Source organism: Mesoplodon densirostris, chromosome 15, assembly GCF_025265405.1.
Source record: "Mesoplodon densirostris isolate mMesDen1 chromosome 15, mMesDen1 primary haplotype, whole genome shotgun sequence".
NCBI lineage: Eukaryota > Metazoa > Chordata > Mammalia > Artiodactyla > Ziphiidae > Mesoplodon > Mesoplodon densirostris.
This window is the reverse complement of record NC_082675.1, coordinates 87,599,030-87,605,029: the sequence shown is the minus strand read 5'-3', so window position 1 is coordinate 87,605,029 and position 6,000 is coordinate 87,599,030. Positions and strand designations below refer to the sequence as shown.

Below are 6,000 nucleotides of genomic sequence, written 5' to 3'. Positions count from 1 at the left end.
GCTTCCCGTAACTGGATCTGCGGCAGCGCTAGTCCTTGGGAATAAGGGGCGACAACTAGCCGCTGGGATCGGGATTCAGTGCTATTAGGGGAAGAATTATCAGTGTCTTGAGTCATCGCGAGCCTCCAGACTTTCCCCGCAGTGTGGCAGAACTTTGTGCTGATGAGACAATAGTGGAGCGTGTGCGTTTCCTACAGGGCAGACCATTCCGGGGCTGGGGGAAGCCTCGGGCCTGCGCCGGGCCGCTGGGGCCCGGTCCCCTCCCCGCGCCGCGCAACCCCCGGAGCCCGGCCGGCGCCGGGGTCCCCGCGGGGAGGGCGCGTCCGGGGCGCGCGCGGACGGCGCGGGGAGGGGGCCGGGCGCGTGGTGGGCCCCGCGCGCCCTCGCGCGTCCCCCGCGCCCGGGCGCAGCTGGCGCGGTCGGTCTAGTGCAGCGCTCGGCTCCGCGCCTCGGGCGCTCGGCTTCACCTTCAGAGGCGCGGGGCGTGCGCGTCCTCCTCCCCGGGCCACCCGCCTCCCCGCCAAGGTAGGGGCCGGGGTGGCGGCGCGGCGGGGCCCGCGGGAGGGCGGGGGGCGCTGGGACCAGGCCTCGACGTGTGTGGGACCCGGCGTGCGCCGCGGGGGTCGGGGCTCCGGGAAGGGACTCTGGGGCGCGGGGAGGGCGGTTCGCTTTCCCGGTGGCTAGTTGCTCCGCTCCGCAATTCCGGGAGAGGGAAGATGCAACTTCGGGCGGCCCAGCGAGCGCCCGGGAGGTGGCTTTTACCGCAGTGGAGGGGCGGGGTGGGAGCGCGGAGGAGGCTCCGGCTTTGTACACTTCGTCAAAGGCGACGCGGGAGGAGGGGAGCTCGGATGCGCTCTCCATCCATTAGGAGACAAAGAGCAAATTGCCTTACTTTAAAGTAAAACGCTCCGGCTAATGAAGGTGGGTGATGGGGCCTCGGGGCCCGAGGAGCCGCTCCAGTTATTAAGGGTTTGGTTGATGGGGTCGATGCCAGTGGGGACCGAGCGCTGCTGCCTCGGGGACGTGCTTGCGGGGAGGGGCGTTGTTCCCCCCTCCCCTGGCTGCGTGCCCATCAGCTGGGCGCGCATAAGTGACCCTAACATTATAGAAGTGAGAGCCCGGAAGGGAAGTTAGGGCCGGAGTGGGGTTGGGGACGAGGGTTCTCGCAGTGACTGAGGCGGGGTGGGGAGACGGGGTCTGCGTGGCAGGGGCTCCTCGGAGATGCACCCAGCCTGGCGTGGCTGGGGGCGGAGGAGGTATTGATCGCGCTGTATACCCGCGTATATACTAGAAAAGAATACTTGGGGTGTGTGTTTGGGGGTGGTGGTGGTGGAAAAGCGCCTCGTCTGCCATTTCCAGGGGGAGCTAACCTACTGAAGAGTTACGATCAGTATTTAGATTGAACCGCCTCGTCGAGTTTTAAAGAAACTTTGTATGAATAAGTTTGTTAAAAGACAGCCTAGTTGGGTATTTAAAACAGTGGTTCATGAAGGAAGGTTGGTGTGCGGTGACAATCAGCCGTGGTGGGCTGGGGGGCCGGTGGAGCTTTGCTATTAGGGACCCGAGAGACCGAGCCTTTTACCCGAAAAATGTGGGTCTGTAAGTCAAACTCGCTTATTATCAGCGTTAATAAGCTCCCCGCAGCAGACCGGGATGTGACCAGGGGCTTCTGGGGTTGTGTGTCTGTGTTTTACTCATTCCGCTGGGCTTACTGATAAAGAATTACTTGGTCTCCGGGTGTGCAAAGATCAACTTGCTCAGCCCTCTTTTAAAATATATTCATTCTGTGCCTTATTTAATCCAGATGCACAAAAAGCCATTTGCTGCTTCATTGTTGTTTTACATTTTTTGAAAAGGCGACTGGTGTAACCTGTGGAATTTGAAATGCAAATAAAAGCCTGTGGGAGTCGAGGCAGAACAAATCAGCGTTTATAAAGTGGAAAAGATTTAATGTCTTTGAGATCATTGCGGAGGAAAAAAACTGGAGAGGGGGAGTGATTTTTCAGGGAGTGAATTGTGACGTCAGGTCTTTTTGGAAAAGATGTTATTTTTAAGGTCTGAAACCCGGGTATGTAAAGTGCTTACAGGAAAAACAGATTACAAGATTAACATCTGTTAACATGATCGTTTATCTCCAGCCAAAAATAGGTCAGTTCTTTCTTAAGGAAACACGATTGCTGGCGCATGCTTAAATAATAAAATTAAAATAATGAGTTCATAAATTAGGACCAGCGTTTGTTCTAATCTGACCTGTGAAGAACATTTTTTAATTTCGAGATCAATGAAAGGTCAAAGTCCCTTTTGGGTGTTGAGAACAGCTTCACCCTGCGTCCATCCCCTCCCGGATGACCCCCTCCTTTTCACCGCGCTCTCCCTGTCCTCCCCCACCCCGATTGCTAATTTCCCCTTTCATCCATTGAGGAAGTACAAAATATATTTAAACGGATATTGTCTGACGCCCCCCCTCGTTAACGAAGGCAAACTCTCTCTCGGCGCAGATGGCTAACTTTCAGACCTCTGCTGTTGTTTTACCAATAAATGAAACGGTAGGGAAGGGGAAAAAAGGAAACAGCCTTGCGAAGTCTCCCTGCCCCCTGGGTGTGAGTGACGGCTCTCCCGGCCAATCCGCAGCGGCTTTCTCCATCCCGGAGGTAATTTGGGGTGTGAGTGTGTACGCGCGCGCGCGTGCATGCGCCCATGTGTCTGCACACTGTTAAATCCGACCAGCCCCGCGCGTCCTCAGGCTCCTGATTTGCACAGTTGTGAGCTGTAGACGTGGACACGCTTTTATCTGAGTCTTTGCAGCTAGGTGGGCACGCGGCAGTCCAAATGGAGACCCTCCCTCCGCCGAGTGTCCCCCCGTAAGGAATGGGCGTAAGAAGTGCTTTCGGATTCAAGTCGAAACCTGCAGACGGGGAAGAAAAGGAGTGATGCGATTGTGCTTCTCAGAGACTGGGGAATCGAAATGTGTGGTTCCTTCCGTCACGTTCCCACGCGGCAGGCGCGCCCTGCGCTCTTGGGGTCGGAGGGATGGAGCCCACTCGCCGGGCGCTAAGCGTAGCCAGGTCGAGGATTGTTGAAACTGGTGTTAACTGTAAAAGTGGAGGGCTCATGGACCTTCCAACCTCACATTTTATTTTCTCACTGGCAGTTGATACTTAGTCCATGGCAAAGGCTAGAATGTGACCTGCTCATGGTCAGAGTTCTGCTGCCTACCCGACTTATGAATGCGAAGGGCTGGCCGTGGCTCCCGCGCACAATGGGCACATTCACGGGCGGAGCGCGTCACGGGCCGCCACTCGTTTCCTACGGGTTTAACCCGGCACCAACTTCCCTAGGAATACTGGTAGTTTTGTGTGTGGACACATGCTACTAGCCATGTAGCATCTCTGTTCCGTGTTGGAGTGGCTGTGCTGCTTCGCTCTGGGATGGATGGTGATGCTGCAGGGAACGGGTTAAGGACCCACATGTGCCCCCTGCTTCTCCGATACCCCTGGGAGGCATCCTGCGACCCGGCCTGGTCCACGCACGGTGTGTCCGGCTGCAGAGCCGCGCGGAGGTCTGCCGGAGGGTCCCCGGGCGACCTTCGTCCTCTCCCATCAAGATCCTAACTCGGTTACAAGGTGGTGTCGAGAGCCCCGCGCCTCCCGCCCGGGCCATTTCCGCCCCCTAAATCCGAGTACGACTCGATTCTCTTCCCCCCGCCCCCCAATCTCTGTGAGCTCGCGGACTGAGGAATGGGCAGAAGGGGGAGGCGTCGCTAGATTAAATCATTCCTATTTCTGTTGCTCCCGCTGGTGCGGCGCTGGGCCTGGGGCGCCTGGGGAGGCGGGGGCATTTACCTGCCCGCCCCGGGGGCGGCGGCCTCTCGCGGCCCGGCTAACTGGGGGAGGGCCGTGGGCGGGGCGGGCGGGGCGGGGAGGTGGGGGAGGGCCCGGCCCGCCCCCTCCCCCCGGCGCCCGCCCCCCGCCCCCGTCATGTGGAGCGGACGTCACACGCCTGCACTGTAACCCAAGAAGTGAAAGAGACGGGGACCCACGGCCCAACTTCGCACCGTAACAAAGGCGGGGGTCCGTGCGGGCCGGAGAGGGTCTAACTGGGGAGGGGTCGGGACGGCGGGAGGGGGCGGGGGATGAGGTTGGGGGTGGGGAGTGCAGGGCCCGGGGCTGCTCTGGGGCGGGAGACTGGGGGGCCCGGCCGGGGGGTGAGGGCCTGGTCTGGGGCGGGGTCTGCGCGGGGCGGGGGAGTGCGGGCCGGGCCGGGCCGGGCTGGGGCGGGGGGCGGGCTGCGCTGGGCCCCGGCTGGGGCGGGGGTGTGCGCGGTGGCGGGGACCGCGCTCCGGGGGCCGAGGCGCGGCGGAGGCCAGGTAATTGGTTTCTATTTTAAACTTCACTTTGTCCTGGCGGAGGTGGGGCGGTGGGAGAGGCGTGGCCCCCGAGCGATTACATAAGTGTTCATACCTGACCTGGTGCCGGGCCGCGGGCAGCGCGCGGATTTGTGCGCGAGGGGCTGGTGGGCACCGGGCCCGGGCGTCCCCGTGCGGGGCGGCCGCGCGTGGAGTTGCTGTGTCCTGCGCGTGGGACCTGGTGCGTGTCGGCCGTGGGGACCTCGCGTGCACTCTGGGCTGCGGCTGGAAGCCCCGGGGTGTCCGTGGTTGGGGGCCGGGCCTGCCGGCGGGGTCCACCGCGTAACAAAGGGCAGGGCTGCGGGACCCTGGGCCGCGCACCGCGCCGACCTAACGGCAGGTCACAAAAGTCTTCATTAAACGTGTAACAGACCGGCATTTCCCCCATGAACCTGCCCGTAGGTCTCCAGTCTTGATTAAAGATGACTTAAACATTGAGGTGCTCCCCCCCCCCCCCCGTGGCGGTGTGATAAATACCATTAAAGGTCTGACCGGAGGAGAAGCAAGGGTGGTTATTCCCCCAACAGGATCTTCGCCAGATTATTTTTCATGCCTTCCTGTTAGTATGATCGGAGTATTTTGGTTTAGGAATGTAAGTGCTACTTTAAGGAACTAGGCATGCATGCAATTTGGTAGGATCTTTCTACTGCCGCGCAAAAAAAGAGAGCTCGTTTTATCATTTGTTTGTTCCTCCTTCATTTTCTCTTGCATTCTTTGATTGTGGCGTCAAAATAGCTGTGTTATTTATGTTGACACAGACTGGCCAGAATTAACTATCCCACGTGCCACTGCCGCGCAGTTTCCCCGCCTGTGTGCGAAATTGGAGGGTGCGGAGCTGGGCGGCCGTGCCTGGGTCTGGGAGTTCGGGTCCCGGAGAAGGACAGTTTCACTGAGAGCAGCTCCCATGCTGTCTTGAATGGACCCTGGGAGACCCTGAGCTCTGAGCGAGACTCCAGTGTTGTGGTAATGGAATTCGAATTTTGATGTGTTAAGGTACAAATATATTATGTCTAGTATTTTTCTTAGTTCATGAGTAAGGCTTTATTTTGTTAAATTTGCTAATTTGAATAAAATGAAACGTTTAGAGCACATTAACATTCTAAAAAAAATAACAAGCCCAAGGGATGTGCCATAAAGCTAACAGAAGAATGCGAATGTCTGTAAAATGAAACAGAACAGCCAAGGAGCGTATTTCGTAGGTACAGGATTCAACAGTGGAAAAAGAGAGAGGAGTTTTGCCTCGTTTCATTTCCGAAAGCTTTTGTTTGTCAGCGTAATCTTTCCAAATGGCTTAGTATACTGAAACTTGCTCCATCAAGGACTTTTAACTTTTGGATGTGTAACTGATACTAGTCAGTGATGACTTGAGAATAGTTTTCATCACTAGTCTTAATCCCGTTGTTATTTGTAGAGGACCTTTAAAGTTGACTGACTAATTTAGAGATTAAAGTTTCCTTGGGGCTCTGAAGTCCCACATTTCTAACTTTATGAGACATCTCAGAGACCAACGCAGAGTGAATAGAATGGGAGATGTCTGTGAAAACAGGTCGATGCTGAAATCACCTTGTCTCCACTTCCGGGAATTAAACTTTAAC

General features: G+C 57.3%; 1 protein-coding gene across 4 annotated transcripts in view; it reads left to right on the top strand.

Moving 5' to 3' along the window:
• Positions 1-402: 402 nt before the first annotated feature.
• ZNF516 (zinc finger protein 516) overlaps positions 403-6,000 on the top strand; it is a 105,715-nt gene continuing 100,117 nt past the window's right edge. Inside the window, exon 1 of one of the 4 annotated variants that reach the window (XM_060119063.1) lies at positions 403-525. The gene's annotated coding sequence lies outside the window, so the exon portion shown is untranslated. Of the gene's footprint in view, positions 526-834; positions 922-4,004; positions 4,071-4,314; positions 4,367-6,000 lie in introns of those variants that run through there. The other 3 variants (XM_060119065.1, XM_060119064.1, XM_060119066.1) reach the window with 3 other exon arrangements.